The sequence below is a fragment of the Rutidosis leptorrhynchoides genome, chromosome 4 (assembly GCF_046630445.1).
Source record: "Rutidosis leptorrhynchoides isolate AG116_Rl617_1_P2 chromosome 4, CSIRO_AGI_Rlap_v1, whole genome shotgun sequence".
Classification (NCBI taxonomy): Eukaryota; Viridiplantae; Streptophyta; class Magnoliopsida; order Asterales; family Asteraceae; genus Rutidosis; species Rutidosis leptorrhynchoides.
The window spans coordinates 505,608,359-505,621,813 of record NC_092336.1 but is presented as its reverse complement, the minus strand read 5'-3'; the positions used below and the strand labels follow the sequence as shown (position 1 = coordinate 505,621,813).

Here is a 13,455-nt window from a genome sequence, read left to right as displayed (position 1 = left end):
CCGGAGGTTTCGTTTCCTATATGACAGAAGCGAAACTCCAAACCCTACAGGAGTGGTACCCCCACTTGCACATTTTGTTCCTACCGCACCTGCAGCAGAACAACGAGCTGACACCCCCCCTAAGGGGATGATTACCGTTTATGAGGCTGCCATCTCTCAAGGCAACCTACGATTTCCGCTTACTCAATTTTTCCGCAGTGTCTGCGAGTATTACAAGATTGCCATGGCGCAACTTCATCCAAACGCGATTAATAAAATTGTTTTGTTTGAGATGTTTTGCAATGCCAACACCAAACAACTGCTACTAAACGTGTTTCATACGTGCAATAGCCTGGTGTTATACGATGTGGGATGGTTTTCATTTCGCAGCAAACTTGGCACAATGACATCGCCAAAAGACTCAATTGGCAACTGGCACAGTTCTTTCTTTTACATTAACGACACCGCCTATGTGGATAGTGATATACCAAGAAGATGGTGTACAGAACTTGATCCCACTCTCAATGAAAAGCCTATACTTGATGATCTTGAGAATGACATTCTCAATACACTCAAGAATGCGGGCCTAATTCTGCGAGCATATTCGAATGTACCGCTGTACATTGGCAGGGTCTCAATTCAATGGCCATGGAGCGACTATGACGCTCTTTTGGTCGACCAGGCAAATAATGGTATTTCGCTTATACTCTTCTCAACGTATTAATATAATACACTTATGCTTATTCTTCGCATAACCTTATACAATTGATTGTCGCAGTGATTGCTCTTGACCTAATCATGAGGTCGACAGATATTAGCAGGATCAGTCATGCTAATCGCTTAAAAAATGGCGACGGCGAGATTGTTCCTATTGATGAGCCAATCATCAATACATGCTTTATTTCTGGTGGGGAAGACCGCGGTAAGCGGAAAGTTGCGGAAAGTGCCACCACTCCACGCAAAAGACGACTGCGGTCTCTTTCTGAACGAGAAGCGAGTAAGTGATTATGTATTCGCAGTATTTATTTATTACGCATGTATTATTTTCGTATAAGCTTGCTATATTTGCTTATTTGTTTGTAGTTGTCCTTTCAGATTCATCCGCTGAAGCGACACCGCTCTACAATATCACTGGGAGCATTCCCACAGATATTATTGAAGAGCCCGGGCATGAAAGTTTATCTCTTCCTTCTGACGCAGAAGCATCTAATCAAGAGGATGAAGGAGAAGATGATGCGGAAGAAACCGCAGCAGCAGAACAGGCCAATCAACTATACCGCAAGCTTTACAAATTTGTTCCTAAGGATACAAAAGAGCAATATCGCAAACTATCATATCCCGAAGCCGCAATACAGCGACTGCATAATTGCTATAATGCAATTTGTCTAACTGTAGACAGCATGGAGCGTTTCACCGAAATGTCGGATGAATGTGATAATGTAGTAAAGATTGCCAACGCTCACGAGAGAAAAGCGCAAAGGGCTGAGGCACGGCTAAAAAAGGCTGTAGAGGAGAACGCCAGACTCAAAAAGAGGGCGGAAAGTGCGGAAAAAGAATTCGCACAACTGGTCAAGTATCTGCCAGAATTCGCAGATAAAGTGATGGATTCCAATCCAGTCACTGAAAAATTTCAAACGTATGCCCAAGCAGCAAAACTTGCCACTCGGTGTGAATGGTATGATCTATTGTGCAAGCTTGGCGATCTTTCTCAACCCCTCCCTTCAGATATGGCGAAAGAAATTTGTGCCACCGACGATGCTCGAGAAGCGCTCTCAAGAGCAAAGAAAGAAGTTGAAAAAGTCAGCATACCTGCCCTGGAGGAATTCAGCCAGCGCGAGGGCATTACATTCGCAGACATTAAAGCGTTGGAGCTGTAGATTTTTCTTAGCTAGTTTTCATATGTATATTTCGTAATCTTAAATTTTTTGTAAGAAAATTTAAAACTTACACTTTTTAGAGTGAGAAAGACTAGAGAGAAAATTAGAGAGCAAGTGTGTGTAAAATGAGAATGAAATCAAGTGTAAAATGGATGAAATGAGCTTGGTATTTATAGTAGAAATGGTGAGGGTTGGCCGTGGGTTTGCATGGGGGACAAGGGGACACCTTTTTGCTTTATGTATGGTGGTGGTCTAAAGATGGTGCTTATTGTTAGGATCTCATGCAACATGTGTGGTAATGGTTAACAAAAATGCTAGTATGTTAGCTCTTATAAATGGGTTTTTGTCCTACATCTTAATGGGTCATAATCCATTTAAAATTGGGCTAATTAAATGGTCCAATAGCTAGAATAGGGTGGGCTAAAGTCCAACAAGGTAGAAAGTCCAACAAGACTAACTAGTGTGCATTAGTAAATTACTAAGCGTAATTAAGCAACCAATAAACCAAGTAATTGTTATTAGAAAATAACAATTAGTATTACGTAGTCATAATATTCCAATTACGACAAAAGTTAAACGTGTACCAAAACATATAGCTCGTTCTAAACGTCAAGTGACACTAACGGTCATAAAAGCATTCGGGGATCTAGTTATGTAACTAAGTACTTAATAGCACGTTCTAAAATATAAACGAAAGTAATCAACATGGATTAAGATCCCAGAACAACATCTAACACAGTATGCACAATTACGCAGTTTCGTGAAAATATAAAGCACAAGTATAAGTCGAAAAAGTCGGGTTGTTACACCATATTACATTTATTATCTACATTTATAAGAAAAAAAAATAAAAAATAAAACAAGATAACTATAAAAAGTAATTTATAAACAATTGTCGACATTTGCTATATATTAAAGTTGCTATATATCAAACTTATCGATGAATGCATAAACAAGTTGGTCAAGTTGGTCTTTGTAGACAATATAACATTGCATTCCTGCCGAATTTGCTTACTGTCTGTAAGTTAGGCTAGTGTTTGCTTACCATAAACAAGATAATATGTGCGTTTCTATCATTTAAAGTTATGGTTACTAGGTTCATATCAAATTTTGATTAATTTGATTGGGTTTTTTTATTTAAGCGTATTATAGATTGATAGTTATGTGATGTACATTTTTAAATTTTGGAATGAAAGAATATATATTAGTTTTTCAAAAAAAATATAAATGGGCCAGGTATTTATCCGGACCGCTTGGATCGAAGCAAGAATCGGACCGAACTGAACCGTGTAGAAATGGTCCGGTCCTCGGTTCTTATTTTCATTAAAATTTGGGTTTCGTTTCGGTCCGGGTATTGTCTTGTTCGGTCCGGGTATGGATCATGCACAACCCTAGTATTGACTTTATGTCAAACTGATTAATTCCGGATCCCATACAGATACAAAATATTTCAATCTTAAGGGCTGTCAAAGAGTACATGAGTTGTTTAATGTATAACACTTGTAACTTGAGAGTGTAATCGTAAAACTATAAGAACGCTCGTGTCATTATGAATTACGAAAAATAGCAGGATTGACCTTTAAAGTCAAAATCCATGATTCTTGACTTCTTGTGATCTTTACCTTAGAACAGGAACTCCAAGCTTTGAACCGACGACAACTGTTAAGCAAAAGAGCATCTCTATCGATCTGTACAACAAGTCAAGATGTAACAAGATCACCAGTTTTTTTAGTGAGAATGTGCATCAAGTCTAAAGTGAACAAAATTAATCCTACTACTAGAAGTAACACTGAAAAGTACAGATGAGTAGGGTGGTTCCGCCTTAAACCAGGAATAAATGCTCCCATTATCATAACAGTAAGCAGCTGAAAATCTCAATGTATCATCAAGACATTCAACGACAAACTAAAAATACTTGTAATCTGAATAAAAAATAAAACTAAAAAAGAAAGCTAATATCAACAAGAATGGAAACCTCAAAAACAATTAAAACTAACACAATCAATAGAAAGGAGAACCCACCCATGCCAAGAAAGCAACCCCACAACTTTAACAACCGAAGTACACAGTACATGCTCGATCATATCTTAAAGTACAAGCCTCAAAGCACAAGAAGATTGAAACAGGTGGTTAGGTGTTCTAGTTAAGGGATCCCAACTTATTGAATGTAAGGTGCAAAACTGATATTAATATGTAATTAAATACGGTCTAATCTGCAAGTTTTGCAAATCAGGGATGTTGCGGATTCCATGGATTTGTAAGTTACAAACGGAGGATGATTTCAAGGTGAAACCTTTCAAAGAGGGGGTTGGAATTGAGTCTATTGCTTGCCCTTTGTGTGGTTTGGAGATCGAGTCTATAGATCATCTGTTATTCAGTTGGTTGGATGCTTCTCAAATGTGGACCGGAGTTCATATATGGATTGATGATGATATCCCTAGTTTTGATTCTTTGCAAGAGATAGCAGGTTGGATAGAGGACTGGTCGGGATCATGGCAGCGGTTCTCTGGATTTTGTGGAAGCTCGGAAATAATTAAGGTCCCGTTTGGTTGGAAAAATGTTTTTGGAAGAATGGAATTTGTCCGGAATTGATAAATTCCATTGAATGTGAAAAAATGTGATTTTTATTGACATGGAATGGAATTGAATTCCATTTCATAAAATAACTAAAAATTTTACGTTTCCAAATTTTCGTTTTCATTTTCAAACTCGCGTTTGGTTTTCAGATTCGCGAATCGAAGACGCGAAACAAAAATGCGAATCGAAAACGCGCCCGAAAAATACGATCCGAAAATGCGAGCAAAAACCGCAAGCTGAAAACACGCAGCGATAACGCGCCCCAAAGCGCGAGACGAAAACGCGAGTCGAAATGTTCGTAAAAATAAAGTAAATATTCGAGGATGTTTGATTTTCATAGATTCAATATTGGAATACTTCAACATCGAATGAACATTCAATAGATGGAGGAATGTCAAGATTCCTTAAAATCTAATTCCTTCCAAAATATGTCAACCAAACGGAGCGATTTAAGGAATTCAATTCTAGTTCCATCAAATTCCCTTGAGATTGCGTGAACCAAACGGAGCCTACTGTTTTTATTCGTATGGAAAAAATGTCTCTTATTTGATGATGTTAGATTACATTCTTTTGGATTTTGTGGAAGCTCAGACATACACTATATGGTATTATGGTATCATAAGAATAATAGATAATAGATTCTATATGATGTCCAATGTGAATTGATATCAAAAAAGTCCCTCATTACTACTCAAAAAGAGCAGTAATAGGTAAGGATAGGGATGACAGAATTTAAACCTGTGACATCTTGTACCCAAACTTGTGATGACTTGTGATGGTTAAGTCCTGGAGTATATCTTTTCCCTTGCACCGTTATTCGAACTCGATCAGCTCCTCTATCAGCTATTTGCATGACCTGTAAATAACGATTTACCAATCAGAGCATTTTACCAACCAGGGTCAATTTACAGACAATTTACCAATCAGCTCCTCATCATATACCTAATGAGAGCCTTTAAGATCATAAACTTACAGACATAGAGTAATAAATAATCACCACATGACCCTAAAGGTTGCCAGAAGCGCAGAGTGGTGTGTTGGGTAACGGGTTGAGGCGGGTCAATTTCTGTAAGGGCCAAAAAGAAAAATACAAGAGATGAAGAAATAAACATACCTCTAACCTATGGAAGTTTTACAGTCGCAAATCTATGAAGATGAGAAGGTATAACTTTTTGTGATATGCGTTTGTAAAAAAAGTTCATGTAGGATAAGGATGGAGATGAGTCATGAATTAGTAAGAAGCACGTGTCAATTTAAACGAAGCTCTAGTGTGAAAAGAAGGCAGCTGCTGGGGAGGTTTTGACTTCGTAATAAAGAAAGTTCCATGTGAGCAAGTGGCTGAATAACGAGGGTGACACGTGGAGCGCAACCGGAGAGTGAACAGTTAAAAACACCACACAAACAACAAATAAACCTATACTTTAACTACCAAATGCCTTGGCATCTAGTTTGAAGTTTAAACTCTAAAAGATGAAACCCAAATGCATCTAATCACTATACTGGACTATACAAGAAAGTTTGTTAAGTCATAAAATCTTAAGTGACCACTAATATCTTTCTTTATGCGTCACAAAATTGAATATTGAATATAAAACAATAAATGAAAGTCTGACAAAGGAAACAAAATGGAGAGTATGCATCAAAATTTCCAGGGTTGACACAAATTTTATCAAAGCATTATTAAGCAACATGCAGTGCAACTGATGGAGCAAAAATGAATGTCTGCCACATCATAAATACAATTATACATGTATGAGACTCAGGCCCTAACCACTGGGCTACGAATAGTGTGGGGTTTAAGGATCTTAGTATTTAGCTCTCCTATCCGGCTACCGGAATAACCCAGATCGATATAATAATATCGATGGGGTGGCTAAATGGTTAAGTCCACCATCGATGACGTTCGTCGATCGATGGCCTCTAAAAGGTTGTAGGTTCCCTGATAACCTTGTAGATGAACGATGATGATTGTGAGTTTACGTAAGCTTGGCCGAAGATGAATTCGACAGTGTCTTCTACGTAATTTTTGTGTGTTGTTATGAGGGTTTAGGGTTTGTATTTATAGGCAAACCTTAGTTCTAGAATCACCTAAGATTGTGTTAATCCTTCCCATAACTAACTCCCCCGAATATCGGATATCAACAACAACAATCCTTCTCCCATCCTAGAATAAAGACAAGTCATTTCTCCACCCAGAGTGAAACACCCCAAGAGTAGAGAAAGTCCTCCCTCTCAATGTTCTATAGAGAGATGCTTCTGAATGGACCTCCGGCCAATAAGTAAGTTAAAAAAAGTGTGAGACACCATGAAAATAGTAGAATCAAATTTCCATGGGTTTTAAACCTGCCTGAAGTTCAATCCCCGAATATCGGATATAATTATAGGATAGATCTTATCCTTGGTCAAGAAGGAATGTGTAAACCGACCTGGGAATAGCGCACGTACCATCCGCATGCCGCAGGTTAACCAAGCGCGAAGATAGAGTCAGTCAATGATTCCGCATTGACTGCATTGACCTTAAGCACTTAATGCGTAATAGCGCACTTGCATGCGTGAAATCCGCGGATGCAGATATGCGCATGATTAAGTATCCCCAGTTCGGTGTTATACGCTACCAAGCGCGTGACATCGAACTCTAGAAAAAATAAAAGTATAAAATCTCAACATTGTGAGGAGTTTATTTGCAGAATCTACATGAATGTTAGGCCGTTGTTGTCGTTCTTCTGTGGTAATAGCTCCTGTGTGTGCAAGATCACTCTTGTTATTACAGATAAGCATAATCCTCATGTTTGCATTCCCATGCTGCCTGGCATCATGCAACAAGCTAGCATAAGCAAGATGATTAAAAGTTTCCCTCATGCGCATAAGCAATAAAAAAATACCTACTTTTATAAGCCTGATACCTGGTGATGTCATAAATAAGAAGTGCACCAACAAAACCTCTTTTAAGGAAGTACCAATATCCATACAACACACTGAAACTGACCAAACACCACAAAGTTAATTTTAAAATAAGAAGTAAGCAGACTTTCCAGGAAGATTAAGTAGTCTTATCTTAAGTTCTAAGATAAAGGCAACATAATACATTTTTTTACTGTTGAAGCAACCAAATTGTATGTTACTACTGATTTCTGATACACAATACAATACTAAAGGTTAAATCATATGTTCGGTTGTAGCATTAAAGCATTTGATATTTGAAGTGAAATATATAACTACAGAAAAAGATATCATGTTCATACAATCATACGTGTTGGTGTCTGCACCTAAGCACCTCAAAAGGTACAAAAAAGGGTTCAAGTACATAGGTGGGCCCCACATCCAATACTCGGCAACCTGGTAATATTTCCCCTGCAAATCTGCAATAATTTAAACATATATTCCTGCAAGTAATAACTAATGTGTGCAACTCTGTATAGTGTGCTAAACAATTAGGCTACTCTAGATCCGTGTATATGTATAACCATGACTTTAACAACAGGTAGTCATGTGCTAATTTAAACTGAAGAACTACAGCTACGAACTAATCATAAGTGTTTGGACAGTAAGGGAAGTTTTCCTTTACAAATTGAATGAATAGAGCACCTTACATATACAATTTATAACTAAAAAACTCTCTATCGACCTGACCTAAGTAACATACATGTTTTACCAGTGAAGAACAATAGCTAATCTTTAAGAACATATCGTTTTTGAAGTTCTGAATTGTTATACAAGTACGTTTGATGGCTAATGAACAGCAGCAACTCCATGTCTAACAAAAATAATTTTTCATACCATGTCAAAGAACAATATTAGTTCATAAAACTAAAGCATATATGATCATAATAATATCAAAGGCTGAAACTACGGAATCATAACTGTTAGAGATGAGTTTGCAGGTTCTCGACAGTGGAGTATATTTTCATGATTAGCAAATAAGAAAAAAAGAAAAGAAGTAACAATTTTCCAAACTTAATGGAACATCTCATAAATTGTGTTATGTGTTTTCGGTTTTCAGTTTGTTGTGGATCATATTGACTCACAGGGTGAACACCATTTACCCAAAAAACACACAAAAAGACAAATGTATAACGTTAAAAAAAACATAAGAAAATGACCAAGACTACAATAAGAAAGATATAAAACACGAAATCATAATTTTTAAAATCAAATTTGCAGCATAAAAGTTAGGGTTCAAGATAATAAATTACACAGATTAACCAAAATATAATCACACAAACACCAAATTAATACACCCTAAACATAATAAAATCCAAATTAACATAGCAATTGAAGTTACCAATTTTAAGGTGGACTGCAACCAAAATCCTAACACTAGCATCATCATCATCTGCATCCAACCTGTGAATTAATAATACATTTCAAGTCATTATTAATAAAATGAATTAAATTTGTATATGTTCACGATGAACCTACTACATGAGACGCATTTGAAGATCCAGCAACCGCAACTTGTGACAATTATTGGTAATATTAAGAAACAGACAGGTGAATGAGTTCTCCAAATTATCCTACATGGCAAAAGCAGACTCTGTTATTCAACTCTATTTACATAGAAACCAAGAACAAAATTCAAGTCACGCAATACAAGTAGTGATATTGGACATCAATTCATCATGGTAATATAAGAAAGCAATTACCATCTACCTCCTCAACATTGAAAGAGATGAAATTAGATACTTAGTTCGCAGCTATTTGCAAAATCTCCATGAATGGGTATTAGGACATGTTCCTTTGCAAATTGTTCTCGCTCCTCTGTGTGCTAATAATAGCTCCTGTGTGTTCTAATAACTTGGTGTCCAACAATAATTTTCCATGCCATGTTAAAGAAAGAAAAAAAATAGTTCATAAAACTAGAGCATATATGATCATAATATCAGAGGCTGAAACTAAAGGATCATAAATACATAAAACTGACTTAATATGAAGATAATTTAGTTGTGCATAGCAGAGAACCTCAAAACTATTAGAAAATTCATGGTTGAAATGGGGTTCAGATGTAATAGAGATGTGTTTGCAAGTTCTCAACAATAAAGTATATTTTCAGTATTAGGAAATAAGAAAAAAGGAAAAGAGGTAAGAGATTCCAACTTCACAAATGTTGGTAAATAAACTTTATTGAAAACCAAAAGAAAAGATTGAAGGCCAGATGGAACAACTCATAAATCGTGTTTTCGGTTGTTGTGGGTCATGTTGACTCACCGGGTGAGCACCCTTTACCAACAAAAAAAAAAAAAAAAAAAGGCCTTAAAATTACAAGAGGACAAGCAAGTAAAATATAAACTATATTAGTATAGATAGATTGGAAAATGACGAGGATAATCAAAAATGAAACCAAAAAAGGTATAGTAGATAAAAAGAAATCTCACTACTTTACCGGTCTAGATACAACCGGTCAACGTCAATGTACAAGCCTCAAAGTACAAGATTGTTGACAGGTGCTCAGATGCTAAAAATAAGATTTCAACTTCTCGAATTAAGGTAATTAACATTACTAAAAATCAAAATTTAATAAAAAGAATATAAACTACAAAAGTATACATGTAAAAATATTATATACCAAGATATATGATCAAAAAATACTATGAATCTGAACAAAAACCTAATTAAAAAGAAAGCTAATATCAAAAAGAATGGAAAGTCATAATGACAATTATAAATGTGATTAAAACTAACACAGCCAATAAACAGGAGAACCCGCACATGCCAAGAAATCAACCCCAGAACTTTAAAAACCTAAGTACACCCTGAATCACGTCTTAAAGTACAAAAGGACTGAAACAAGTGATTAGGTGTTCCAGTTAACGGATTCCAACTTCTTGAATGTGAGGTGAGAATTTGATAGAATAAAATATAAATATAAAATATATATAAATAAAAAAGAAGAAGCTAGAGATACCAATATCAAACGAGCACCCACTACATAAACAACATACATACACCCAATTAACCTTAAAGTACAAGCCTCAAAGTACAACAAGGTGGAAACGGGTGTTTATATGTGCCAGTAAATGGAAACTCGGATGTGAGGTAAAAATCGATAAATAAAAACTAAAAAATAGGGAAGTAAATAAGTGAAACGATACAATTATTTATAATAATAAGATATATAAAATAAAATAACACAAAACAGAGGTACCCACTTCACGAAAAGCAATCCTGCTGCTTATTTGCACAGAAAAATACTTGTAGATGAAAAATTGACAATAAAAGGCAAATATTTATGGAATCTAATACCAACGTGAACGGAAAACGTTAAAAACGATTAGAAAGTTAATTGAAAAGATATAATGAAATCAATAAAGAGGAGAACATCAAAGATACCCCTATCAAGGAAACAATTCCGCTACTTTAACAACCTACGTACAACCCTGATCAACCTTAAAGTACAAGCCTCAAAGCACAAAAAGGTTGAAATAGGGGTTTAGGTGTTCTAGTTTAGGGGATTCCAAGCCTTGATGTGAAGTAAAAATTCATTATTAAAAGGCAAAACAAATGAAGCCGGAAATCAGTAAACTATGATTAAAATTAAAACTACCATTGAAAAGAAACAGATAATGACATATAAGCAAATCAAAATCAGAAAGAAAAAATTGGAGTAGAAAAGAAATACAATATCAAGAAAACAAGCCCACTGCATTAAAAGCCCACAACAACCAGATCAACCTTATAGCACAAACCTCAAGCTACAACAAGTTTGAATACTCTGGATTATCAAAACAAAGCTTTACATAAAATATTTATTCCATTAATTTCAACATAAGTGATAGTTAACAAGGTTTTCTTGAAAAAGTCCCCTGATAATCACAGCAATGTTTCTTGAAAAAACTCTTGGAAACCATAACTAAAGACAATGTTCCCTAAAAAAAATATTCTGAAAGACTGAAACTGTAATGAAAAAAAAAAAAATGTTTTCTTGAAAAAAGATAGATTTGAACTAATTAAAAACAATGTTTCTGGACAAAATATTTTCAAGAACCTTAATGAAAAACGATGTTTCTTGAAATATTATTAAAATAAAACAAATTAAACTCACTGTTTCTTGAAAGAAATACCTCAGAAATCCTAATCTACAACCTTCTGATGATTCAAGATTAACAATTTAACACTAGTAAAAGAAACACATTAAATATGAACATGCCATAGGTAAATACATACAATAAACAAAACCCTAAATTTGTGTGTATCAGCACCGTACCTGATGAAACTGTTGTAATGAAACAAAACCCTAAATTCTTGTGTATCAGCAGCGTACCTGATGAAATTGTTGTAATGATTTTTGCCTTAAAGTCACGATTATGATTATGATGACGACAATTGATGATATGAAGCAACCGTGTATATTGAATAAGTTAAAACATAACAGCGTAGCCTCAATGATGGGAACATCTCCGGTGCCGGTGCCGACGACATTGCAGTATGAGAGTAGAATGGCGGAAAATTGGGAATTATTTACTGTACCTAGGTTTGATCGTTGGGACCCATATATAAGTAGACTCAAGGGGGGAAACCATCATCGTAAGGCAGCCAGAAAGTATTTGCGATTTTGAGGGTTTTAAAAGAAGAGTGGTTTGTTTTCCAACGGGTGTATAATTACAGAATTTTAATTTTATCTCTGCTTATATAGTAATCCGTAAGCGAATATTAGTGCTGCTTAGTATATAAGCAAAATTATTACCGTTAATTCAGTATATCGGTCTAGGGTGTGTTTGGCACACAAGTTTCATGGAGCTTATAGGAGCTTATTGGAATTTGAGTTTATGATTTTAATAAGCTCCAGGTCATAAGCTTTGTTTAGTAGACATAAAAAATAAAGCTTATGAAATTCATAAGCTCTTCAAAAATAAGTTACTCCTAGTAGCTTATGAAAAAAAGTAGAGCTTATGAATCAGAAAATAAACTCCAGCTAATTTACTAAACACTTAGAAAAAAAAATAAGCTCCACCTACTAACTTTAAAAATAAGCTCCAGCTCTAACTCTAGTCCATAAGCTCCAGCTCTAGCTATTTCATCCAAACACACCCTTAGGCTTATGGTGTGTTTGACATAAAAAAATAGAGCTTATGAAATTCATAAGCTCCTAAAAAATAAGTTACTTCTAGTAGTGTGACGACCCGGAAATTTCTGACCAAATTTAAACTTGATCTTTATATGTTTCCGACACGATAAGCAAAGTCTGTAATGTTGAAATCTCAAAAATTTAGAACTGTGTTCATGTAATCAATTACCCTTTGACCGTGCTCGACGATTCACGAACAATAAATATATAACTGGATGTGCATATATGATATATATATATATATATATATATATATATATATATATATATATATATATATATATATATATATATATATATATATATATATATAGACAAAATTGCTGAAATAGTCCATGTGGTTTGTACCAAAACGCTGGTTTAGTCCCTATGTTTTTTTTTATGGATTTGGTCCCAGTGGTTTGTAAAAGTTGCTGATTTAGTCCCTCTAACCAACGGCCGTAAAAAAATGCTGTTAACTCCAGTCATGTGCCAGACATGTGAGGGTATTTTCGTCAGTTTTTTTTCATTTATTTACAATATTGCTGAAATGGTCCCTGTAGTTTGTAACAAAGTTGCTGAATTGGTCCCTGTGGTTTTCAAATTGAGCAGGTCGTCACTTTCATAAGAACACTGATGTCGTGCGAGGTGTACGTGAAATACTATATATTTTTTATACGAAAAGCATTACAATTTACACAAGTTTTAATTATTTATTTACAAATGGAATATACCTAAACCTTGCTACAACACTATAGGCAGTGTACCTAATCGTACAGTAGTGTAGTTTTTAGTAAGTCCGGTTCGTTCCACAGGGAGCGGGCTTATTGCACACTATATTTTTAAACAATTATATTTGTACAAAATATATTATATTAATAATATATAAAAGGGGGTTTACCGTTTAATGACCAGTTTGTCGATTTTATATTTTAAGCGAAGCGCAAAGTAAATGACAATATTTAAATAACAATATAAAAT

At 35.1% G+C, this 13,455-nt stretch overlaps 1 long non-coding RNA gene across 2 annotated transcripts; it reads right to left on the bottom strand.

The window, feature by feature from the left end:
- Positions 1–5,170: 5,170 nt before the first annotated feature.
- Positions 5,171–8,935, bottom strand: LOC139844803 (uncharacterized). Of its 2 annotated transcripts, XR_011758095.1 has the most exons (4): positions 8,853–8,935; positions 7,337–8,777; positions 7,128–7,239; positions 5,171–5,289 (listed from the first exon to the last, which is right to left on the bottom strand). It is a non-coding gene; the product is annotated as an uncharacterized lncRNA (long non-coding RNA). The 2 variants fall into 2 exon arrangements; XR_011758094.1 differs by having other exon boundaries at positions 7,337–8,929.
- Positions 8,936–13,455: the final 4,520 nt, after the last annotated feature.